This window comes from Tamandua tetradactyla, chromosome 8, assembly GCF_023851605.1.
Source record: "Tamandua tetradactyla isolate mTamTet1 chromosome 8, mTamTet1.pri, whole genome shotgun sequence".
Classification (NCBI taxonomy): Eukaryota; Metazoa; Chordata; class Mammalia; order Pilosa; family Myrmecophagidae; genus Tamandua; species Tamandua tetradactyla.
In genome coordinates, this window is record NC_135334.1 from 108,202,305 (window position 1) to 108,229,755 (window position 27,451).

Below are 27,451 nucleotides of genomic sequence, written 5' to 3' on the forward strand. Positions count from 1 at the left end.
TATGTGTGTCCAGATGACCTAACATTAAAGGTAAGTCACCCGGGGCAACTAACCATCTGAGAAGCAAGAAGGACCTCAGGACCGAATGGGGTCCAACTCCTCCCCTCTGTTCCTTCACCAACAGGTCCACACGCTTGCGGACAAGCAGGTCAGCGACCACAGCAACCCTGTTCTCGGGGGGCGAAGGTGGGGGCAGCCTGCCCCTCTCTCCTTTATCAGACTTTCGCAGCCTCCAGATATTAGACACGGGGTGCTTTCCTCAAGTCCCTCTACAATGCCCACCACAGCCTTCTTCCCCAGCCCTTCCTGCGGTTTCCATCACACTTAGAACAAAATCCAAATTCTTCCCCTAGCCAACAAGGCCCTTCCTTTGTCCACATATGGTCGGAGACAGAGCAGAGGAACTGTCAGCACCCTGGCTAGGCCTGGACAAAGCAAGGACAAATCAACTGAGTAGAAACTATGACATCTCAGAACAAATCAAACAAGCAAGAGAGAACTATCCGTTTCCAGGAAGACCAAACAAAATAAATAAGTAAATAAATATGACCCCTTGTCCAGCAAGTACAGGTCACAGAGTACCTAACAGCTTTTCTCCGTCTTGGTATGGCAGAGAGGGGCAGATGTTTCCCAGCTACCCATTCTCTCCTTCGGACACATAGCTGCTCAACTGAAGAGAACAACTGCAAGATGTCCCTTGCACCTGGATATGGCCAAAGGTATGTGAGGGAAATATGCAACTTAAGGAAAGGAGTTTAACCTCCCATTCCATCTTTCCACTTTCTGAAGGTAAAACACATCTGACGGTGCATGTACCTGTAACCACATGGATGAGGCAAAACCTCAAGGAATGCAGAGCAGTGGAAAGGAAGGAGCCGAAGTTCCCAACACTGCTGGGTTCCTCTGTCATCCCCAGACCCTTGATGTGACTGCTACGTGAGTGGGTCACACTGCAATCTCTCCTCTTGTTTAAGCCATTGCATTTGGAGGTCCATTATGGCAGCCTAGCCAATATCCTAACCAACACTCTTGGTCTCTACACTTGATAGATAAACTTTCTCCACTCCGTTGAATCTCTGACCTGCCCTGTCCACCTAACCCCATGCTCTCAGCAGATGACTTGATCTTCTATTGAGAGAAAAAGAGAAGCCAGCATATGGGCACTATCTCAGCGTCCATTACCTAACCTGAAACCTGCTGATATCTGCACCCAGCTTGTTACTCCCCTGCCTCCTGTGACTATCTAGAAACGTCCCTCTTCCTATCATGGCCAGGGTTTCCACATGGGCTTCGACTCCAACCCCCTTCTACCCTTCAAGGAATTCTCATTATTAATCATCCCTCCTCTTTTTTATTCCCCCATGTACTACCCTATTATTAACATCTTGCATTGGTGTGGTACTTTGTTACAATTGAGGAAAGCACATTTTTATAATTATACTATTAACTATAGTCCATGATTTAAATTAGGGTTCACCATTCATGTTATGTAGTTATATGGAATTTTTTAAATAATTTTTATTCTAGTAACATAGCTACAAGCTAAAATTTCCCCTTTTAACCATATTTAAAGATATAATTCAGGGCTGTTAATTATGTTTACAATGTTGGGCTGTCATCATCACTAACCATTATAAAAACTTTTCCATCATTCCAAATAGGAACTGTACATTTTAAGCATTAACTCCTTCTTCCCTACTCCCATGCTTTCCCCTGGTAATCTGTATTCTAGATTCTGACTCTATGAATTTGCTTATTGTAATTGTTTCATATCAGTGAGGTAATACAATATTTGTCCTTTTGCTTCTGGCTTATTTCAATCAACGTAATGTTTTCAGGTTCATCCAAGATGTTGCATGTATCAGAAGTTCATTCCTTTTTACAGCAGAATAATATTCAATTGCATGACTAAAATACACTTTGTTTATCCACTCATCAGTTGATGGATACTTGGGTTGTTTCCATCTTTTGTGAGTATATCTGTTCAAGTCTGTTTTCAATTCTTCTTGATATATACCTAGAAATGGGGTTGCTGGCTCATATGGTAATTCTATACTTAGCTTCCTGAGGAACTGCCAAACTGTCTTCCACAGCAGCTGCATCATTTTTTTTTTTTTTAACATGGGCAGGCACCAGGAATCGAAGCTGGGTCTCTGGCATGGCAGGCGAGAATTTTGCCACCAAGCCACTGTCGCCCCGCCCACCTGCACCACTTTACATTATCACCAGCAACGAATAAATGTTCCTACTTCTCCATATCTTCTCCAACATTAATGATTTTTCATTTTCTAATAGCAGCCATTCTAGTGGGAATGAAACAGTATCTCATGGGTTTGATTTGCATTTCCCTGATGGCTAATGATATTGAGCATTTTTTCACATGCTTTCTGGCCGTTCATATTATCTTCTTTGGAGAAAAGTCTATGAAGTCTTTTGCCCATTTTTAAATTGGGTTGTTTGACTTTTTGTTGTTGAGTTGAAGCATTTCTTTATATATTCGGGATAGTAATCCTTCATTGGATATGTGGTTGCAAAATATTTTCTCCCATTGTATAGGTTGTCTCTTTACTTTCATGATAAAGTCTTTTGATGAGCAAAAGTTTTTTTTTTCTTTTGATGAGGTTCCATTTATCTATTTTTTTCATTTGTTGCTTGTGCTTTGAGTGTAAAGTCTAAGAAACCATTGCTTAAAACAAGGTCCTGAAGATGCTTCCCTACATTTTCTTTCAGGAGGTTGATAGTTCAGGCTCTTATATTTAGGTCTTTGATCCATTTGGGGTTAATTTTTATATATGGTGTGAAGTATGGGTCTACCTTCATTCTTTTGCATATGGAGATCCTGTTTTCCCAGTGCCACATGTTGAAGAGAGTATTCTTTCCAAATTGAGTGGTCTTTGCCAACTCATCAAAAATCAGCTGGCCATAAATGTGAGGACTAAATTCTGAACTCTCAATTCAATTCCATTATTCTATATAGATCTGACCTTGTCCAATAACATGCTATCTTAATTACAGTCATTTTGTAATATGTTTCATGATCAGGAAGTGTGAGTCCTTCTACTTTGTTCTTGTCCAGATGGCTTTGACAAATTTCAAGGAAGATGGAAGAGTAGGGCACTCAGGACTCAGTCCTCCAACCAAAATAACTATTAAACAGGTGGGAACTGTCTGAAACAACTATTTTGAAACACCAAGGGACTGAAGAACTCTGTAAGATTTAAAGATGTTTAAATCTCAGGGCTGTGGGGGTAAAGTGAGCTGAAGGGCTGAATTTGCTGGGCAGGCCAAGAAAGCTCTTCTTTGGGGAGCCACTGAAGAAGTTTTTGGCATCCTTTCTGGCCCCTCCACAAGACACTGTGGAGCAGGTCTGTACCCTCTCTATACTCCTGTAAACAGGGGAACTCCAAAACAATTAGTATGCAAAAGCTGAGGACAAGGAGAGGTCCATTAAGACAGGTAAAACCCTGTACCATACATTCCACCTTAGGCAGACTTTCCTGATAGGAGGGCTGAAGCTCAAGAAAATATCTGTCTTAACACCATCTGGTTACAAAACCAGGAAACAGACATCCCAGGGAGTAAATCCAAGAGTTAACATTTTAAAATATTAAAATGTAGAGTGTGCAACATAAGATTAAAAGACAAAGAAAAAGGAAATGGTCCATCCAAAGGAAGAGGATAAAAATACATAAACAGCAACAAAGAAGACAAGAACATGGACATACCAAATAAGATTTTTTAAAAAATGACCTTAAAAATGCTCAAGGAGATGAAGGAAAGTAGAAAAAGAAATATAGAGTATTTGGAAAACAATGAATGAGCAATATGAGAGTCTAAATAAAGAGAAAGAAATTTTTAAAAGGACACAAACAGAACTACTAGAGTTGAAGGCCACAATAACTGAGATGAAAAATGTACAGAAGGGTTTCAAGAGCAGAATGGAGCTGACAGAAGAAATAATCAGTGAACTTGAAGACAAGACACTTGAAATGCGTCAGGTTGAGGAACAGGGGAAAAAAATGCTAAAAATGAAAATAAAGGGATGCAAGGGTAGTTCAGTGGTAGGATTCTCGCCTACCATGAGGGAGGCCTGGGTTTGATTCCTGGCCCATGCAGTTCCCAAACAAACAAAAATTCAACAAATGGAGCTAGGATAATGGGATACCACATGGAAAAAGAATGCAATGTGACTCCCACCATATAGCATACACACACACACACAAAAAGAAGTGAAAATAGCCCAAGACAGTTATGGGGCACCATCAGGTATAACAAGATATGCATTCTGGAAGTCTCAGAAGGAGAAGAAAGAGAAAAAAGGACAGAAGGAATAGTCAAAGAAATAATGACTAAGAACATTCCAAACTTAGCAAAAGACATAAGTCTAGAGAACAAAAAACAGGATAAACATGAGAAAAAATATCCACTTATATACTGATCACAACATCAAATGCAAAAGACAAGGAGAGAGTTCTGAAAGCTATAAGAGTAAAGCAATGTGTTACATGCAAAGGAGTCCCAATAATACTGAGTGTTGGTTTCTCATTAGAGACCATGGAAACAAGAAGGCAATGGGTTGAAATCCTTAAAATGCTGGAAAAAAAAAAACATCAGCCCAGAATATCTAGCAAGACTCTTTTTCAACAATGAGAGATTAAGACATTCTCAAATAAACAGAAGCTGATGGAATATATCACCACTAGAACTGCCCTACAAGCAATGCTAAAGAGACCTTTCAGAGTGAAAGGAAAGAATACTAGACAGTGGTTCAAAGCAGCATAAAGAAATAAAGACCTGTGATAAAGATAACCATTTGGACAATGTGCTGGTTTGAAAGGATTATGTACCTAGAAAAGCCATGTTTTAATCCTGATCCATCTTGTTGGAAACAGTCACTTCTTTTAATCCCTATTCAGTACTATAGGTTGGGAACTTGATTAGATTATCTCCATGGAGATGTGACACACCTAATTGTGGGTATTGACCTTTGATTAGAGGGAGAGGTGACTCATCCATTCCAGGTGGGCCTTGGTTAGTTTACTGGACTCCTTTAGAAGAGGAAGCATTTTGGAGAAAGCTTCAGAATCATGAGAGATTGACAGAGCCACAGATCCATGAGAGTCCACACAGTCAGAGACATTTGGAGATGAAGAAGGAAAATGATCCCAGGGGAGTTTCACGAAACAAGAAGCCTAGACACAGAGTTAGTAGACGTCGCCATGTTTGCCATCTGCCTTTCCACTTGAAAGAAATCCTGAACCTCACAGCCTTTCTTATATGAAGATAACCTCTTGTTGGTACCTTAATTTGGACATTTTGATAGCCTTGCTTTAATCTGGACATTTTCGCAGGCTTAGAACTGTAAACTAGCAACTTAATAAATTCCAGTTTTTAAGAGCCACTCCTTTTCTTGTATATCACATTCTGGCAGCTAGCAAACTAGAACAGGTAATAATAAATAACAATATTATTATATCATATTATGTGTTAGTTACTCTACTTCTTACTTCCTATAGGTGCTAAAATGCAAATGCATAAAAAGTAATGATAAATTTAGGTTTCTAGACATACAGTGTAGAAAGATGTATAACAAGTAAAAAAAATTGGGGGTGGATAGAGAGGTAAGGTATAGGAAAAGCATACGTGCAGGCTACTAAAGTTAAGCTGGTATCAAACCAAATATTACTGTCATATATTTAGGAAGCTAAATTTTAACCCTGTAGTAACCACGATGAAAAGAGATGAAAAATATATCAAGCTAGAAATGAGAAGGCACTCAATATGGTGCAATACAAGAAAGCAAAAAAATATAGAAGTAGGCTTTACGGAAGTGAGGGACAAAAAAGGTATTAAGACTTACAAAAGCTAAATAGCAGAATCCCAGAAGAAAGAACTATATTATCAGTGGTGACTTTAAAGTAAATGGATTAAACACCCCAATCAAAAGGCAGAGGTTGGCAGAATAGATTTTTAAAAAGCATGACACAACTTTATGCTGTCTGCAAGAGATTCACCATAAAGTCAAAGACAGAAGTAGGTTGACAGCAAAAGGACGGAAAAATACATATATCATGCAAATAGTAACAAAAGAGAGCTAGGTGGCTCAGATAAAATAGGATGTAGATCAAAACAGTTTCAAGGAATAAAGATGGTCATTACATATTGATTACAACTCCACAGGAATATGTAAAAATTATAAATATATATGCCCCTAGCAGCAGAGCTCCAAAATACATGAAGAAAATACTGACAGATTTGAAGGGAGAAATGGATGATTCCACATTAATAATAGGAGCAGTAGCACACTGTTCTCAGTAATGGACAAAATATCCAGTCAGAAAATCAAGAAGGAAGTACAGGACTTGAATGAAACACTAAACCAACTATACCTAACAGACATATATAGAATAGTACACCCAATGAAAACAGAATATACTCTCTTCTCAAATGCACATGGATCATTCTACAGTATAGAGCATATGTTGGATCATAAAACAAGTCTCAATAAATTCAAAATATTGAAGCCATACAATGTATATTTTCCAACAAAAATAGAATGAAGCTAAAAATCAACAAAAGAGGGAGAAAGGGAAAATTCACAAATACATGGAAATTAAACAACATACTCTTAAACCACCAATGGGTTAAAGAGGAAATCAGAAGCAGAATTAAGAAATATCTTGAGGTGAATGAAAATGCAAGTACAACATACCAAAACTCATGGGATATAGCAAAGGCAGTGATGAGAGGGAAACTTACACAGCTCTAAATGTTTACATTAAAAAAAAGGAAGCCTTCAAATCAGAGACCTAACCCCAAAACCAGAACCAGTAGAAAAAGAAGTGCAAACTAAACCCAAAGCAAGAAGGAAGGAAATAACAAAGTTTAGAATGTAAGTTAATGAAATAGAGAAAAAAAGAGAGAGAGAAAAATTCAACAAAACCAAAAGTTGGTTCTTTGATAAGATAAAAAAATCAACACAACTTTAGCTAGAATGACAAAGAAAAAAAGAGACAGGATATAAATAAAAATCAGAAATGAAAAGGGGGATGTTACTAAATACCGACACTTCTGAAATAAAAAGGGCTATAAGGGGATACTATGAACAACTGTATGCCAATAAATTAGATAACCTAGATAAAATGGACAAATTCTTAGAACCAGACAAATAACCTACATTGACTCAAGAAGACATAGAAGATCTCAACAAACCACTTAAGGGTTTGAATCAGTAAACAAAAATTTGTCAACAAGAAAAGCCAGAACCAGATGGTTTCATAAGGCAATGCTACCAAACATTCCAAGAAGACAAATCCAATTCTGCTCAAAATCTTCCAAACAATTGAAGAAGAGGGAACATTCCCTAACTCACTTAGCAAGGCAAACATCACTCTCATACCAAAGCTGGATAAACATACGATAAGAAAAGAAAACAACAGACAAATATCTCTTATGAAGATACGCATTTTATGATGCAAAACTCCTCAACAAAATACTAGCAAACTGATTACAACTCCATATTAAAAGAATCATACACCACAATCAAGTGGCATTTATCCCTAGTATGCAAGGGTGGTTCAATTTAAGAAAATCAATTAATGTAATACACCACTACAGCAACCCAGGGGTTGGGACCCCCTCCCTCAGGGGAATAAATAAAAAACAGAACTTTTGGCACATAGCAGCCTTGGTGACCAAAACACTGTCCAGAAGGAAAACTGCCTCTCCAAAGGGGGAAAGAATGGTCAAGCCCCGTAAACAGACCCTCTGAAACTTTCTTTGAATGATTACTCTGTTTTCCCTATAATATATCAATACTGAATCTATATCCTACATGTTTCAGGAAATCTTGAAATGTCACTATAAGAAAATAGTTAACTTTGTTAGCAACATGTACATGCACTCTCTTTGCCCTGCTTCTCCTTTGTCTATACCCACTACAAAACCCTGCCTACCCCTCTGATCAAAGCAGAGCACTGGCTTCCATTTGCAAGACTTCCATTTCCCGACTGGCTGCCATTGTGAAGAATCTTCTCTTGTTAGTAAGTCCCTAATTAAAATTCATGAGTAACTCTCTGCCTAGTGTGTTCTTTGATCTTGGGGCTGTGCTGGGTTGAAACACCCACATTAACAGAATGAAGGGAAAAACCACACGATCATTTCAATTGATGCAGAAAGGGTATTTGACAACATACAGCATCCTTTCTTGATATAAACACTTAGGAAACTAGGAATAAAAGGAAACTTTCTCAACATGATATAGGGCATACATGAAAAGCCTACAGCTAACATCCTACTTAATGGTGAAAGACTGAACGCTTTTCCTCTAAGATAAGGAACAGGACAACTATGCCCACTGTTAACATTATTACTCAACGTTGTAATGGAAGTTCTTCCAAGAGCCATTTAGCAAGAAAAAGTAATAAAAGGCATCCAAATTGGAAAGGAAGAAGTAAAACTTGCAATGTTTTCTTAGACTTTACACTTAGAGTACAAGTAACAAATGAAAAAAATAGATAAATGGGACCTCATCAAAATTAAAAACTTTTGCTCATCAAAGGACTTTATCATGAAAGTAAACAGACAACCTACACAATAGGAGAAAATATTCTGTGACCACATATCCAATAAAGGATTACTATCCAGAATATAGAGAGAAATGCTTCAGCTCAACAACAAAAAGTAAAACAACCCAATTTAAAAATGAGCAAAAGACTTTAATAGACATTTCTCCAAAGAAGATATATGAATGGCCAAAAAGCATGTGGCAAGGCAAACATCAGTCTCATACCAAAGCTGGATAAACATAAAGCTATCAGGGAAATGCAAACCACAAACACAATGAGATACCATTTCACACCCATTAGAATGGTTGGTTAGGATGCAGGATAATAGGAACACTCACTCATTGCTGATGGCAATATAAAATGGTACAGCCACTACAGAAGACAGTTTGATGGTTCCTTAGAAAGCTAATTATAGAACTACCATATGACCCAGGAATCACACTACTAAGTATATACCCAAAAGAACTGAAACTAGAGGCTTGAACAGTTATTTGCACACTGTGATGTTCATAGCAGCATTATTCACAATTGCCAAAAGATGGGAGCAACCCAAGTGTCCATGAGCCGATGAATGGATAAATAAAATGTGGTGTATACACATAAAGGAATATTACTTAGCCATAAAAAGGAATGAAGCTCTGAAACATGCAACAACCTGGATAAACCTTAAAGACACCAGGTTGAATGAAATAAGGCAGAAACAAAATGACAAATATTGTGTGATCTGATTCGAAACAATGAGAATAAGCAAACTCAGAGTCAGAATCTAGAACATAGGTTACCAGGGGATGGATGAAGGGGGATATGGAATGGAAACTTAAGGCTTAAAATATACAAGGTTCCTATTTGGAATGATGGAAATGTTTTGGTAATGAATGGTGGTGATAGGAGCACAAAACTGTGAATTCAGTTAACAGTAAAGAAATATACATCACCTTTTAATTAAAGGGAAAATGTTAGATTGTACATATGATAACAGAATAAAACATTCTTTTAAAAAATTCATGGACCTTCACTGCCTACACAGTGAATCCTAAATTAAACCATGGACTATAATTAATAGTGCAATTATAAAAATGTGTTTTCAATTATAACAAATATTCCGTATCAATACAAGGTGTTGCTAGTGGTACTGAATATCAGAATCCTGTGTTTTATGCATGATTGTTCTGTAAACATCTCTAAAGGGGGGGGGGGGAATGATGGCTTTGGCTATTTAGAGTCCCTTCCCCTTCCACATATATTTGATAACTAGCTTTTCCATTTCTGCAAAGAAGGTTGCTGGAATTCTGATTGGGATTGTGTTACATCTGTAAATTGTTTGGGGTAGAATTAACATCTTAACGAAATTTAGTTTTCCAATCCAAGAACATGGAAAGCCCTTCCATTTATTTAGGTTGTCTTTGATTTCTTTTAGCGATGTTTTGTTAGTTTCCTGTGTACAAGTCCTTTATATCTTTGGTTAGGTTTATTCCTAGATATTTGATTCTTTTAGTTTTGCTATTGTAAATGGAATTTCTCTTGATTTCTTCTTCCAATTGTTCATTACTAGTATATAGACACACATATATGGTAGTGTCTACAAATACTGATTTTCACATTATTTTTGCACCCTGTCATTTTGCTGAATTCATTTATTAGCTGTAGGAGCTTTGCTGTGGATTTTTCAGGATTTTCCCTATCTAGGATCATCTCATCGCAAATAGGGAAAGTTTTACTTCTTTCTTTCCAATTTAGATACCTTTTATTACATCTTCTTGCCTAAATGCTGTGGCTAGAACTTCCAGTGCAATGCTGAATAGCAGTGGGGACAGTGGGCATCCTTGCCTTACTCCTTACCTTACAGGGAAAGCTTTCAGTCTTTCACCATTAAGTAAGATGTTAGTTATGGGATTTTCATATATGCCCTTTATCAGGTTCAGAAAGTTTCCTTCTATTCCTAGTTTTCTAAGTGTTTATATCAAGAAGGGGTGCTGTATTTCGACAAATGCCTTTTCCACCTCAATTGAGATGAGCACGTGTTTTCTTCCCCCTCATTCTGTTAATATGGTGCATTACATTTATTTATTTTCTTATGTTGAACCACCCCTGCATACCTGGGATAAATCACGATGGATAATTCTTCTAATGTTCTGTTGGATTCAGTTTGCTAATATTTTGTGGAGGATTCTGACATCTATATTCATAAGAGACATTGGTCTGAAATTTTCTTTTCTAGTGGTATCTTTATCTGACTTTGGTGCTCTCGTTATCAATCATCCCTCCTCTGTTATAACTCAATCTCTCCCTCTTAATTGTTGCACAGCAGCATTAAAACTCACTAATGTCTCACTCATTTTAACAAAAATAAAAGAAATACTAAAGGCCTCCCTTGATCACATCCCATCCTTGTTCCCAAATTATCTCTTAACCACTTCACAGCAAAATTTCCTAAAAGAGTTGTGTATGCTTTGTGTCTACTTCCACAGTCTGCACACACTCGTCAGCCCTTTCCTACAGGAGTTATGTCCCAACGCCGCGCTGAAACAGTCCTAGGTACTGCCTCCAATGACCTCCAAGTTGAGAAATCTTCGCCCCCTGGGCCTCAAGGCCATGTTCGTTCGTGTTCATCTCTCTTATAATCCCTGTCTCGTTTAATCCTCACAACCATCCCATGAGGCAGGTACTTTTCATATTCCCATTCTAAGGATGAAGAAATGGAAACCTAGAGACACTAAATAAATTTCCCAGGACTAGACAGACGAGGAGGTGAACCCAGACCCTTTGACACCAAACTCAGTGTAATAATTCCTTGTGTGACATCACTTTCTAGACTGAGAGAACTTGGGAACATGCTAATTACAAAAATGTTTGATCTATGTTCTCCATTCACAGGGAAGCTGATCATGTAAATAAACAGGAGACTCCTTAGCAAAGCTTCTTACCCCTTCAAAAACTGAGCTTTTCCTTTTATCTACCTTGTCAACAAACGAGTAGAACATATGGAATAAAAATGACTAATAGGGGGAACAAATGTTAAAATAAATTTAGTTTGAAATACTAGTGATCAGTGAGGGTCAGGGGTAAGGGGTATGGCAGGTATAATCTTTTTTTTTTTCTGTTTTCGTTTTACTTCTTTTTCTATTGTCTTTTTATTTCTTTTTCTGAATGGATGCAAATGTTCCAAGAAATGATGAACATGTAATTAAGTGATGATATTGTGAATTACTATCTATGTTAATGTTTTATTTCATTTGTTAAATTTTTAAATTAATAAATAAATTAAAAATAAAAAAAAAACAAACAAAAAAAACCCTGAGCTTTGTGGTCAAAGCTCAGAAGAATATGTGACCACAACTGAGGGTCATTTCAGTCCAATGCGATGACTCTCATCCTTTGGAAACCAAGTGGCAGAGTGGCAAGAGACTTGAACGCTGACTTAGGCTCTGCAATTAATTAGCTTTTATTAGTTAATTAGTGTGACCTTGGACAGACTACTTAACCTCTCTGGGGGGAGAAAGAACACATGCCTGCCCTCGCACCCTGCAGGGTCTTTGTGAGGCTCAAGTGACAACATTGGTATAAAAGATCTTTGAGAAATGAAAACTCACTACTTGAACATAAAGAGGAGCTATAGGAAAGATAAATGTAGGGAATCTCTGTAATGCTGGAGTAATGAATCCCTGCTCCCACCTTGATGGAGACACCTGAAGGAAGGACAGGATCACAACTTCTGATCCAGAGGACACTGGCCTACAGAGGTGGTGGCATCAGCCAGTCTCTGACCAGCTGTCTTCCTTCCCCAAACCCAGGTACTTCTGTTGCATCCCACTCCCCTAGAGGTTGAACTCTGCCCTTGAAGAGCCATCTGTGAGTAGCTGGAAAAGAGATCTCTGTCGTCAAGGAATGGGAACATTATTAGGGAGCCTGTAAAGATGGTCTCCAGGCCAGTGAGAGGAGGCAAGGAGGGACATGGACTGGAAAAGGGGGACGGTTTGGAGTCATTCATTCAACCTGCACCAGCAGGTGGCTGGAGCTGTGAGCAGCCTCAGAACACAGAGCAAGGATGCCCGCAGTATCAGCAGCAGCTAACACTCATTTAGCACTGACTAGGTTCTAGGCACCCTTCTAAGTGTTTTGCACAAGAATCCCCAAATGTTAGTACCATTATTACCCTCATTTTCAGATGAGGAAACCGAGGCACAGGGAGGCTAAGTCCTTTGCACTACAGGCCATGATTCCGACCCAGGCAGTCTGCTCCTGAACTTGTCCTTGTAGCCCTTACACGGCACAGCAAGAACAAGGATCTTCCCACTTCCCGGGTGTTCTAGTTTGCAAGCTGCTGGGATGTGATATACCAGAAATGGACTGGCTTTTAAAAAGGCTATTTATTAAGTTGCTAATTTATAGTTCTAAGGCCGTGAAAATGTCCAAATTAAACCAAGACTATAAAAATGTCCCACCTAAGGCCTCTAGGGAAAGAAACCTTGGTTCAAGAAAGCCGGTGACGTTCAGGGTTTCTCTCTCAACTGGAAAGGCACATGGTGAACACGGTGATGTCTGCCAGCCTTTTTGTTTTTTGTTTCATGAAGCTCCCCCGGGGGCGTTTTCCGTCTTCATCTCCAGAGATCTCTGGCTGCGTGGGCTCTCGTGGCTCTTTCCAAAATCTTTCCCTCTTAAAGGGTTCCCCTAAGCAACCCCACCTGGAATGGGTGGGAGCACGTCTCCATGGAAACCACCTAATCAAAAGCTACCACCCACAATTGGGTGGGTCACATCTCCATGGAGAATCAAAAAGTTCCCACCCAGCAATACTGAATGAGGATTAAAGGACGTGGCTTTTCCAGGGTGCACCACAGACTCAAACTGGCACACCAGGGTTTCTCATGGTTACCTGACTCCTCCCAATAGAAAGCTTACAAAGCATATGGGAAAGGCAGAAAAACCTTAAGCACTTTTCATCCATTCTGCGTCCCTTGCCAGTATCAGCAGAACTAAGAAAAACAGCTACAGTAGCAGGAAATAGCCATAGGACCTAATTTTTAATTTCCCTTTCATTTTCCTTTATCATAGCAACTGTTCTTTCCAAGTGGCTCCTTAAACTGTTCTGTTCTTGTACCCCCTACCCCTGACCTTAGATTCCTAAATAACTCAGGGACCCGATTACAGACACATGGGGGGAGCTCAACAAGGACCCCCGGTCCCCCGAGCCACCAGCAGGCCAGGATACCGCTCTTGTCAGCCAGCGTGCTCCACACTAAGCTTGGGACGTACATTTCACCCTTGACAATCAGGTTTTTATGTTAAGCCAACAAGAGAACTTTTCTTTTACAGAGAAACCTTATGGGCTAACGAAACTCAGTCTCTAATGGGAAGTGAGAGAAAAACAAGTCTGTTTTCTGTGACTATGAGTATGGTAAATTGAATCACACCCCCACAAAGGCATGGTCAAGTCCTAACCTCCTCACCTAGACTCATTTGTAAGTAGGCTCCTCAGACTCTACTTAAATGAGGCCACATTGAATCCGGGTGGGCCCTAATCCAATATGACTGGAGCCCTTTAAGTGAAGGAAATTCGGATCCAGCAGTAGGCAGCCGTGTGGCGGAAGACAGTCACTAAGCTACACCAGGGCTCCACCGACTTGGGAAAAAGCACGGCCTGCAGAGAGCTTGATTTTGGACTTCAGATTTCCAATCTGTGAGCCAGTAATTTTGGCCAATAATTTAAGCCAATCAGTTTGTGGTATTTTGTTATAGCAGTCCTGGCAAAATAAGAGAGTCAATTTTATCACGACGCACACTTCCCTGAATTGGCTAATGGAAGAAGTTCATATAAAAACTTCTGACTGCAGAAGCATGGGCACTCGGCTTCCTAATCTACAAAATTGTTATTAGAGCACCTTACTGCTCTAAGTAAACAGATTACTGCCTGTTTACTCTATTATAACTCTCATATTTTATCACACAGGCTTAAAGTTACCAAGTGTGTATATTATTCTAGAATTTGTTTGTTTGCTCTTTCAGTGGGGAGACAGGGGTAAAGAGGTAAAAGAAGGAAGGAGCCCCTGGGGCATTAACCACCAACCACTACCAAAATCCAGTCTTCAAAAACAAGAAGATTGCTTCTATGAGCCAAGCTTAAGAGGCAGTTCTCTGGGCCTTCTAAAGGAACATGAGCCCATCCTGGGCCTTGAACCAAAGTAGGTTTCCCTTTCAGGGCACCTCTGCAGCCCAGCAGGTACCCCTCATCTCGTGCTGTAGGACTGAAAACAAAACAGGCAGAAATTTCACTACAGTGGGCAGGAGTTGAGTTCTTTTGCAAAGTATGGCTAGAGAAGTCTCAAATATTGGCTGCTTCCTAGCATCCGTGGAATGTGTCATTGTGAGGACAGCCCTTGAATAATCCCCCAGTCAGATATCAATATCTTCATTATTGTAGTTATTGTTATTTATATTGTTTTATTTACATTTCTAATGCCCCCCTCTGTAGTTGACAAAGAGCCTCACATATATTAGCAGGGGTAAATCAGGGACTTCTGTCTCCCAGTGCTGCTTTCCCTGCACCTATTTAGTAAGGCCACCCCCAATCCTTTCAGCAGGCAATGCCATGCCAACTTCCTCAGTATACTCCCCCTTGCCAGCCCTGGGGAATGAGCCCACACCCTGGAGTTCAACACCCCTACTCTGAAATACCTCCTTTGCTACTCTGCCTGGCATGAGCCCTCTGCATTCCAGTTTCATTATCACAAAATGCAAACAGTAGATAAGCTATCTCATGGAGTTAGTATGAGAGTTAATGTATATAATACGTTGTAATAATCAGGCATTTTGGTTGCAATCCCCAGAAATGAACTCTGGAGAATTTAGCAAGAAAAAAGGATCTTGGAGAGTATACAGATCTTCAGAAGGGCTGAAGAATGGACTTGATGCTGTTGCCAAAACCACATCAGACGTAGTCCCTGGAAGTTCCTCTGGTGCGACCACATTCCCCAGACATAGCCCAGACGCTGACATCAGGATCACTGTCGTGGCATCGCAAAACAGGTGTAGCTGACATAGGGCCACCGCTGTCTCCAGAGTAGATTCTGCACAGTCCCTACCTCAACACACCAGCAGGTGCTGATGCACAGCCTGGTGGGTGCACTGGGGAAGCCTGGGTCATGTGCCAGCTTCTTAGCTGAAAAGGTGGCTGGGAAGACAAGTGGCTTTTCGGTCTCTGTAGTGGGAGGTGTTCTGTGTCCCAGTGGGTGTGTTTCGGAGGGAAGAGATAACCTCTGAAGTGTGTTCAGTTGCTGACAGCCAAAAAAAATGACTCATTTACGCTAAGCTAATGAAGTACTTAAGCTAGCTTCTGACATATCATCCTTCACACCTGGACCTCGTCTCACCGAGGTCTGTATGGGGCACAGTGTCAGAACACAAAGATATTTACAAACACCCCACACACACACACTTCACACTCCACTCCCTTCAAATCTTCTCACCTATAAAACCGACCTGTCCCCACTAAGGAAGTCAATGATTATCTGATGAACAAATCTATGCTCAGTGGTAACGTCAGAAAATGGGTTAGTTAGAGTCTGACTCTTTCTGGTATATTTCTTTTTTCACAAGAGAATCTAGAAACCACAAAGCCTTAATCCAGGGAAATTTCAAGCAGCTATGAAATTTACTTTAGAAAGTTTTGCGTCAGCAAGGAGGGCTTTTTTGACTTAGGCAACTTCTCTTAAATAAATAACTTTGGATACGGTGTTATTATGAACTCTCTAAAAATTCCTAACCTTTAAACAAACTTAGAATTTCTAGTGTGCTTTTGAACATTTTATTTCACCTAATCTCCCCCCAAAACCCTGTACGACTGCCCTCCCCCCTATATGGGACATGACTCCCAAGGTGAAAATCTCCCTGGCAACGTGGGACAGGACTCCAGGGATGAGCCAGGACCCAGTATCACAGGATTGAGAAAGCCTTCTTGACCAAAAGGGGGAAGAAAAAATGAGACAAAATGAAGTTTCAGTGGCTGAGAGATTTCAAACAGAGTTAAGAGGTTATCCTGGAGGTTATTTTTATGCATTATATACATATCCCTTTTTAGTTTATGGTGTATTGGAGTGGCTGGAGGGAAGTGCCTGAAACCGTTGAGCTGTGTCCTGGTAGCCTTGATTCTTGAAGAAGATCATATAACTAAATAGCTTTTACAATGTGACTGTGTGATTGTGAAAGCCTTGTGTCTGATATTCCTTTGATTCAGGGTATGGACAGATGAGTTAAAGATATGGATAATAAATAAATAAATAATGGGGGGATAGGGGTAAAATAAATTGGGTAGATTGAAATACTAGTGGTCAATGAGAGGGACGGTAAGGGGTATGTGATGTATGAATTTTTTCTTTTTTGTTTTTATTTCTTTTTCTGGAGTGATGCAAATGTTCTAAAAATCATCATGGTGATACACAACCATATAATGATACTGTGAGCCACTGATTATATACCATATATGGACATTATTTGTGTGAAGATTTGTCAATAAAAACATTTTAAAAAAGAAACCCTGTGTGACATTCAGGGCCAGTATTACCATCTTCATATGATAAATGAGATACTAAGAAAGACTAAAAGAATTTCCCAAGGGAATGAATTTGAAAATTGAGCTAGGCCAAGGTTTCCTGATTCCTAATCGAACTGAAAGTGGTGCCAGTGAGTAAAACAACAAAAGACCCAAGAGAGCAAACCTGGGAGGCAGGAGAAGCTGGCAGGAAAGAAGAAACAACCATGCAAAGATCCTCCTCCTCCTCCAGCACATCCTATTTGCTTTGATTTAACTGGATGTTTTCAAATGTGTTCTGATTCCTAAGCATTTACATGCATCAGAAGAATTGAATATAATTACTTCCTTTTTGCCTCAAAAACTGCAAAAATTAAGGGATGTACAACAACCGCAGAAGGAGTTCTGGGGCGGGGAGGGGTGGTGTGTGTGTGCTAATCTGCAAAATCAGCATGAGCTACAGTAACCGCAGCCCTTGGGGAAGTATGCAGTCTCTGAGCTCCATGATGAAAGCAATTGCAAATTAGTTTCCCCAAAGGTCTTTCCCCTTAAATTGAAAAGCACCATGTAATGGAATTTCATAGATGCTGCTTTGGAAATGACTTCATACCTCACCCTGTTTGGAGCTGAGAGGTGGCCACACACCATGAATCCTAACAGGCTGAGGCTCTCGTGGGGCTGCTGAGCCATCCTCTGACTTCAACATATAGACACTCATAGACCACATACCCCTGTCCTTTAACCTGGGAAGAGAATTATTCAACTGAGGGCACTGGAGTCACCACCACTTGATTAGCAGTCTTCTCCCCCAACCCAGGCTATTAGCCTGCAAACTCTGCTTGCTACCACAGTCAGGCCCCCAGGCACAGCTGGCTGCCTGTGGATTGCCCATGCACATACTTAAATAAAAGGCTTTGAAAGGCCATGGGGTTTCTGGGCTCCAGTAAGAGTTTCCAGAGAAATGATGAAGCAGCCTGGCAAACTATGGCATCATATGCCATAGATACAGGGCCCTTCAGTCAGAGTGGCTCACGTGCCCACCATCCCTTTGTTTCTGTTAAAAATTTTAAACATCATTATGCTACCCAGAGGTGTCACACATGACGCATGAACCCATCACCACTCTAATCACATCAGCATGCATTCACTAATCCATCCATGATCCAGAAGAGAAATGAAGGCACTGCGTAAATGGAAGCCAAGACAAGGCTTTGATCAGGATGCAGAGGAAGATGGGGAGACACAAAGTCAGGTCTCAGTGGGCACCCACGGTGGCACCCAATTGGCTTGAAAGCATCACCGCCAGTAAGCAGAGGCACCAAATCTTGCGTTCTGTTTTATCCTTAGTTTATTCTTGAACAAGATCAGGGAGGCAATGAATGCTACACGTTCAACATACTCTATTTCATTTCCCTCCTGGGGACACATCTAGCCTACGTTTCCAGGCACCCTGTCCGTTAGGTGAGGCCATGTGATTTCCACCCAGTGGAAGTGCGGGTAGAAGTGATACGTGCCACTTCTGGCCCTGGCCCATAAAAACACCCTGCAGAATCCTCCCTGCTCTGTTTCCCCATCTCCCTGATGAATGGAGAAGGTTCCACTGACCTAGAACAGTACTTCTCCACTAGGGGCAATTTTGTCCCCCTCTCCCAGGGAATCTGGCAATGTTTAGATGTTTGGCCACACACCAGGAATCCTAAGAGGCTGAGGCTCTCGTCGGGCTGTTGGGGTAAGATACTGCTGGTCTATAGTGGGGAGAGGCTAGGGATACTGCCAAATACTCTACAACGTACAGGACAGCCCCCGTAACAAAGAAGCATCCTGTCCTAAAGGTCAACCGCGCCACTGTTGAGATAGAGGGGGCCAGAGCACAGGACGGGCCTTTGGATGACTATAAGCAGCCAACTGTCTCCCCAGCCCCTCCCAACACACACTGGCCTGCACTAGATTGTGATTTAAACAAGAAATACCTTTATTGAAGTAAGTCACTGAGATCTGAGGTTAATTCATTATGGCAGCTAGCATTATTTACTTTAACAGACACAACAGAAAAAGGTTAGTTCTTCTATAGAGGACAAAAGCCATATTCACTTGACGGGTACTGTGAAGTAGCGAAGGGAAATGGATGCCTCATCCTGTCCCTTATATCATGAGGCCCCACAATGCCATGGCAGTGAAGAAGGCCTTCAAAGTTCTTGCACTCTGAATGGTCAGAGGCAGCCTCTTGGGTGAGAAACTCTGAGCAGCTGAGCCCAGGAACACAGCTGGAGCTCAACACCTGTCCTGGAAAAACAAACAACAGCCAGAGGCGGAACCAATGCTAACCTCTCTCATTTCCCTCTTTTCCGTCACCCTTTTTTGTGTGACAGGGACTAGCTGACAATAATCAGCAAGGTCCGTTTAGTGTACGGTCTAGACTTGCTGTGACTAATAAGATGATTGGTTGTATCTCTCCCCTTTATGGTTGTTCATTATATCACCCTAACATAAAGTAATTTAATTTCAGTGGGATAATTAGGGTATTTCTAATCTAACTGATCGTCTGAATGAAATGAGATTCTCACAGGGAGATTTGTGTACCAGGAGACTGGTGACCTCCGGCCCCAATTTTCACACAATGTATTCATCTGACAGCCCCACTTCCCAAGCATACTGTATTCCGCATATTTCTGAGCCTGTGGGTTACCCAAAAGACCGGCAAATGAGATTATTTATAATGAGATTTCCTTGGGCTCAAAGAGACAGATCATGATATTTTAACTGGGGCCTTCAGACTGACAGAGTATCCACATGTTAACTCAGGCCCCAAGATGCAAATAAGGTTCTGGGGTCCCAGGGACGCTGCTCAGCAGGAAAAGTAGAGATCAGACGCCTGAGATGCCTGTCTCGGTGGGAGAAAGGCCACCGCAGCACAGGGAAAACCTCGCACTGAGCTGATGGGCACAGGAAGTCAGGCTGGCTCTCACTTGCCCCTTGGAGAAGCTGCAGAAAGAATCTACTCCTTGAAACTGAAGCAGGGAATGGGGAGAGAAATGGCTGGAAGGAAGCAGCAGGAGAGGCTGGCAGGGGACATGGCCAGCATTCTGAGCAAGCAGGGAAGTAAAAAGACCTACTGCCAACTGCATCCCCCCAACACCCTAGAAAGTTCTCCCCAGGCACAGGGCACATCTCTGTCTTCCATGCTTTCTCCAGACATCACCAGTAGAGCCGCTTTTCTCTGCCAGTCATCGCAAGCAGGATGCTCGCTCTTATGAAAATCTGTTACTGAAAACGTACTCAACTGATCATTCACTCATTCACCGAGTGTCCGCCATGTGACACACGCTCGCTGGTCAGACCCAAAAGACAAAGTCCTTGCTTCTTGGCTACTTACACTCTTCTGGTTTTGTTGCTCAAACCTCTATGGCAAATTCCATTAAACTGAGAATTTGATGTGAGAAAAAAAGACTGACTCTCTAGAAGGAATAATAGATTTCCTTTGTTCAGATAATGAGAATTATGCAGCTCTCCCTGTTCCCTTGTTTTCTTGAGTGCTGGGAAGTGCAGAGATTAATGTCATGCTCAATTAAGGCTACAGCATTAGGTCGGTGTTTGTATCTTTTCCTTCTACATGCTCTTTATTATCTATCTAAAGAAAGCCTTTGTTTAAATGCATCTTATTTGGTAAGGCATTTCAAGTTGATTTTGGAAAGAGTATAGTTTACATATGTGAAAAGTAAGCAAAGGTAGAAGTCACTGACTTACAAAACGCCACGGTTAAAAACGCTTTAATAAGTATTGACCATGTGCCTATTAAATACTAACATCTGCCAAGTACTTGACACTGGCCTTTTCCTAAGCGCTTTGTACCTCACAACAGCCCTGTCAGGTGAGACTATTACTATCCCCGTGTTAGAGACGAAGAAATGAGACGATGGAGATGCTAGTTTGCTCAAAATGACATACATTAAGTAAGGAGTAAAACCAGGATTAAAACCTGGGTATTCTGGCACCAAAAGCTGCTCTTTAACCATCACTTCTCAGTATATGCAACACATTATGCTAGGGCAAACAAAAAATGCAAGTTATGCATATTGGCACCAAAAGCTGCTCTTTAACCATCACTTCTCAGTATATGCAACACATTATGCTAGGGCAAACAAAAAATGCAAGTTATGCATATTGGATGCCTCCTCTAAGCTGCATCACATCCTCTTCATCCACCTTCTTACTCCGGCCATTGCTGAAGCCACTGGCCCTGCTCCTGTGTAACCTGATGGCACTCTGCCTCTGCAGCAAGGAAATGCTCCAGCTTTCTGCCCTGCAGGGGTCTCAACCCCAATGTCATGGGAGGAAATCTGTTGAACAATTCCACCTTGTGCACACACTTAGAAGAGAGAATGAGCTAACACCCTATTCTAGTTTGCTAACTGCCAGAATGCAATATATCAGAAATGGAACGGCTTTTAAAAGGGGAATTTAATAAGTTGCTAGTTTTTAGTTCTAAGGCCAAGAAAATGTCCCAATTAAAGCAAGTCTATAGAAATGTCAATCAAAGGCATCCAGAGAAAGATACCTTGGTTCAAGAAGGCCGATGAAGTTCAGGGTTTCTCTCTCAAGTGGAAGGGCACATGGCGAACACAGTCATGGGTTCTCTCTCGGCTAGAAGGGCATGTGGCGAACACGGCATCATCTGCTAGCTTTCTCTCCTGGCTTCCTGTTTCATGAGGCTCCCCAGGAGGTGTTTTCCTTCTTCATCTCCAAAGGTCACTCGCTGGTGGACTCTGCTTCTCGTGGCTGCGTTGCTCTGCTCTCAGAATTTCTCTCATTCTCCAAAATGTTTCTTCTTTTATAGGACTTCAGAAACTAATCAAGAACCACCGAAATGGGTGGAGACACATCTCCACCTAATCCAGCTCGACCACCACTCTTGATTAAATCACATCTCCAGGCAGATAATCTAATTACAGTTTCAAACATACAATGCTGAATAGGGATTAGAAGAAACGGCTGCCTTTACCAAATGGGATTAGGATTAAAACATGGTTTTTCTAGGGTACATTCATCCTTTCAAACCAGCACACAACCCATGGGGCAAGCTTTGGCCAATGGGGGATGGAATCAGTAGATAACTGCTCCCCATTTCTATTCCTGTGAGCAGATCATTCTGATGCCCACTCTACCGTGTCTCTTCAGGGATCCCTAGAGGAGTTTAATTCCACACTGACCTGTTAATCAGTTCAATAACCTTGGGCTGCTTTCCTTTCTCTAGTTCACTCCTTCTGGTTCACCCCTCTCTTGCTCCTCAGGATCAATTTATAAAACAAACTACCTGCAGGCAAGATTGTGTGACAGCTCTGCTTTGGGGGGAAACCAAGGCTAAGACACGATAGCTCCTAGCTTGATGAATTCAAATTAGATTGCAAAAGGAAAAATTCAGTAACACTGCATAACAATTTATGATTAAGTAAACAGAAAAGTGGTACAGAAATACAAGCACACAGAGAATAAGGAATAAATAGGAAACTGCACTAGGAGAAGGATCTATAGAGAATCCGGACTTGGCGCCTTGAAATACTAGTGGAAGGTTAACGAAAAGCACTCTGGGTGTGGAGAACACAGTCAGTGTTTCTTTCTCAGCTAGAAGGGCACATGGCAAACACGGCATCATCTGCTAGCTTTCTCTCCTGGCTTCCTGTTTCGTGAAGCTTGAAATGCTCTGTCAAATTAATCTAGGATGGTTGATATACAGAAAGCAAAGTAGGCAGAATGGAGTCCAGCTCTCACATACGTAGAAAAGAAAGATACGATGTAAAGAATTAACACTGCAGAGGGGGGAGGAGGGAATGAAGGTGGGAGAAACAGGAGCTGGAAGACAAGTTAGAGAGCTGTTTCAAAAGTCCAAGTAGGAAGGGATGGTGACCTGGAGTAGATATTGGGGGTTGGAATGGAGATGAAGGACAGACAGAACATCCATTTTTCAGGGAAAAAAGGGGGACTCAATGTGGTAGCTCATTAGTATAAGAAAGGAGGGAGAGAAAAATTAGACAAATATGACCGGGATTTGGAAAGAAAAGATGGCTGGGAGAATCATAGCTGTGGGGTGGGTAATAGGGAGTTGGGATCATAAGCTGATTTTATAATCTTGGGGAAGTTAGTTTTCCTCTCTGTGGAGCCTCTATTTCTTTATTGTAAAACATGATTAATAATAGTACTTCCTTCATATATATGAGGATTAAAAATGAGTTAGTACATGGCTTTAACCTTGTATTGCATTTGTTTTGTTACTGATACGACAAAAGGCTCTTCTGATATTGTGATGGAGTGAATGTATTTTGTATACGGAAGAAAACATTACTGTTTTAGGGTCCAGAGGGTGGAATGTGCCAATTTGAAAGGATTATGTGCCTCGGAAAAGCCATGTTTTAGTCCTGATCCATCTTGTGGAGGCAGCTGTTTCTCTTAATCCCTATTCAGCACTGTAGGTTGGGAACTGGATTAGATTATCCCACAGAGATGTCACGTGCCCAACTGTGGGTATTAACCTTTGATTAGAGGGAGGTGTGACTCAACCCATTCAAGGTGGGTCTTGATTAGTTTACTGGAATCCTTTAAAAGAGGAAGCATTTTGGAGAAAGCTTCAGAATGATGAGAGATCGACAGAGTCACAGATCCATGAGAGCCCACACCGTCAGAGACCTTTGGAGATGAAAAGAGGGAGGGCGCCGGAGAGCTTCATGAGGCAGGAGGCCTGGAGAGAAAGCTAGCAGATGCCGCCATGTTCGCCATATGTCTTTCCAGTTGAGAAAAAGACCCTGAACATTATCAGCCTTCTTGAACGAGGTATCTTTCCCTGGATGTGTTGGATTGGACATTTCTATAGCCTTGCTTTGATATGGACATTTTCATAGCTTTAGAACTGCAAACTTGCAACTTATTAAATTCCCCTTTAAAAAGCCAAAAAAAAGGAATCAGTACAACCTGTCTGGATAGTTCATTTAAACAACCCAAACTCATGGAGCCCAGAATGGGAACAAAGGCTTGTAATTCTTTATAGTTTAAGGTAATGCCTAGATATATCCCAGAGTATGTTGGGCAAATAATTAAAATGTATAAGCAAAGTCCCTTGAGGGACTAGAGCAAAAATATGGAACTATTAAACTTTGCCACCTGGGAAACCCTGATACTGTCTCAAACACTAGACACTTCTAAGTTAATAGGCCAAGCCCCTTATCTTGAAGCTTGTCTTATGAAATTCATTTCTGTAGCAGAGAAGATAAGCCTACCTATAACTATGCCTAAGAGTTATTTCCAGAAAACCTCTTTTCTTGCTCAGATATAGCCTCTCTCTCTTTCTCTAAGCCCCAACTCTGCAAGTAAAATCATTACACTCCCTGCTACGTGGGACACATCCATCCAGGGGTGTGAGTCTCCCTGGCAACGTGGGACATGACTCCCATGGATGAGTCTGGCCCTGGCACCATGGGATCAGCAAGGCCTTCCTGACCAAAAGAAGGAAAAGAAAATGAAACAAAATAAGGTATCAGTGGCTAAGAGAGTTCAAATAGAGTCGAGAGGCTATTCTGGAGGTTACTCTTATGCAAGCTTCAGCTAGATATTGCTAATTGCCATGGTTCGCCAAACCTCAACCAACATCATTCCCATTAACCCTAAAGAACTCTCAGGGCTCTATCTGAGATCCTACAAAAGCTGCACAGACTAAGTTTTACTTTTCAGAAATCTCAAACTTTCAGATGGAACATCCAGTTCCATCCCCCATCCCATATTGTCAACACCCCTTTTCAACATGAAAAAAAGTTAGAATAGGCATATCCTCAAAAATTGTAACGATTAAAGGAAGGATCAAAGGAAAAGGAGGAGTTATAACAGAGAAGTTAGGATTTAACAAAAGATGACTATTGAATCATTATATTAATATTCCTTTTTAGTCTCCAGTGTTTGGAGCAACTAGAAGGAAAAACCTGAATTTGTTTTTTCAAATTTTGGTATGGGAGCTGTAATGCATTACAAACTTTGAAATCTGTTCTATAATTACTTGTTAAAATGTACTTTGAAATGTATAGCTTTTTTGTATATATATATTTCATAATTTAAAAAATGAGTCAATACATAAAAGTACTTTTATCGGTGCTTTGAACATAGTAAACACTATGTTATTATCCAGAATTTGCCAGCATAGATCAGCTCAGCAGGTTAGCACATCACCACCTTATAAAGCAGAAGGTAATGCCCAGGCAATAGGCAAGCTTGGATTGAAAGTAGGATTGTGGGAAAAGTCAGCAAAGAAGGGAGAATGGTTTGGAGGCCCAAGTGGGGAAAGTATGGACAGCCAGGGGCAAAGTGAAGACCTGAGATGTTTAAGAGGACATTTACTTTATTCAGTTCTACCCAGTTCTGACTCAGGCCATAAGTACAGTGAGTAAAAAATTTATTGCAGTAAATTCTATTTGCTGCTGTCCTACCTCTAAGAGCCTGATGCCCTGACACTCTCAGTACATGCACTTTTATAGCACATTCCCAGTTACCCACTTTTACACCCTCTCCAGGATTACTGTCTCCCTTTCCACTACCAAATTTACAAGGCATTTGTAAAAGTTGAAAATTTCCCTGCCATTTCATTCTCTTTTTGAAGGACCTTAAGAATTAATAGAAATTGCTTAGTAAGAAACTGCTCTGAGACAACAACTCCATGACAACAACGGGGATACTCTGCAGCCATTTACCAAACAACAACACATTTGGCCTCTTGTAAGTAGGTCACAAAATCCCACGTAGCGTATGTAGCATATGACTCCAGTTTTGTCAAATTGCATTTGTGTGTGCATGGAAGAGGGTCTCTGTACACAGGCCTAAGGAGATGCTGCACTTTCCAATTTGAATCCACTGAGAAGGGACACCTTCTTTTAAAACACATAAAGGCTCTTGCTGGACCTACAGCAGCCATGTGTACAAGTATCTGTCTGTCTACACAAACAGTCGCAGGTCCCCTTGAAGCATTTCTGCTTGTCATCAGTCCCATACTTTCCTAAAAACCACTCATCCTCCACTTTGAGCTCCAACTCTTCTCCCCTAAGAAATTCAACTTAATCCAAAGGGCCAGGGGCTGGCCAGATACAAAGTACCTCCTTGCCTGCCCATGGTCTGGCTTTCACCCTGCCCAGAGCATCTCAGTCAGGGCCAGGGCCGAGCTGATGGGCAGGGGCCTGTCCTTCCTGTAATTATGAGCAAGCAGAGCTCCAAGGTTTATAATTGTTTGTTTCCTTTGGCTGTTCGAACAAATACCATGTAATGGTTGGCTTAAACAATGGGAATTTATTTGCTCATGTTTTTTGAGCCAAAAAAAAGGTCCAAATCGAGGCATCATCAAGGCAATGCTTTCTTCATAAAGACTGCTCTAGGGCAGGTTACCGGGGACCCTTGGTCCTGGGCAACCCTATCACGTGACAATGCACATGGCGGCCTCTCCTGGCCTCTCCACTCTCTTCTGAGTTTCAAAAATTCAACTTTCTACTTCCTCATTCTGTCTGAATTTCATTCCAATTATAAAGGACTATAGTAATAGGATTAAGATCATTCTCATTTGCTGGGTCACACCTTAACTGAAATAACCTCATCAAGAGGTCCTACTTACAGTGGGTTCACGCCCACAAGAAGAGATTAGATTTAAGAACATGTTTTTCAGGGGTGCATACAGCTTCAAACCATCATGATAATATGGCAGAAAGGATTGAAACCGCACCTAAACCTAAAAAGAATTCAGAAAGGCAAGGGAAAAATAAAAGGAGGAAGTCCTATGACTCCTTTTCTAAGACAGTTAGAAAGTCATTGCCATCTGTGGGGCAATGTGGGTTCGGTGACACGAAACAGCTCTCCCTTGGTGGATGAGAAAGCACTGCGCCACAAAAGAGACAGTACAGCGTGGCAATCTATGGGCAGCGGGAACTAGAATAAAAACTCCCACCCTGGCCATCTAGTTGTTTCATTTCTTTATACAAACAAATCAGCCTCATTCACTGTCTTCGTTTTCCAGGACGGCTATGGCAAATATCACATAATGTTGGCTTGACGACAGGAATTTACTGGCTCACGGTTTGGGAGGAAAGACCAAAGTCATGGCATTGGTAAGGTTACGCTTCTCCCTGAAGGCTGCAGCGTCTGGCGCAGGAGTACCATAACCTTGGGGCGCCGTGGTTTGCAGCTCGCCTCCTGTCACATGGCACTCTTGCCTCGTGCTTGCTCGTCTGGTTTCTGCTGACTTCTGGCTTCTTCCCGTGGCTTTCTATTTCTGAGGCTTTCAGTAAAACACATTGAAGCCCACCTGATTGCACTGGCCACAGCTAACTGGGAGCTTAGATGATCC

General features: G+C 41.2%; 1 long non-coding RNA gene across 2 annotated transcripts; it reads left to right on the forward strand.

Moving 5' to 3' along the window:
- Nucleotides 1-795: 795 nt before the first annotated feature.
- On the forward strand, nucleotides 796-27,399 carry LOC143644828 (uncharacterized). 2 transcript variants are annotated; one of them, XR_013156891.1, is made up of 4 exons: nucleotides 796-936; nucleotides 14,571-14,746; nucleotides 15,392-15,680; nucleotides 27,122-27,399. It is a non-coding gene; the product is annotated as an uncharacterized LOC143644828 (long non-coding RNA). The 2 variants fall into 2 exon arrangements; XR_013156890.1 differs by lacking the exon at nucleotides 27,122-27,399 and having other exon boundaries at nucleotides 15,392-16,291.
- The last annotated feature ends 52 nt before the right edge of the window (nucleotides 27,400-27,451 follow it).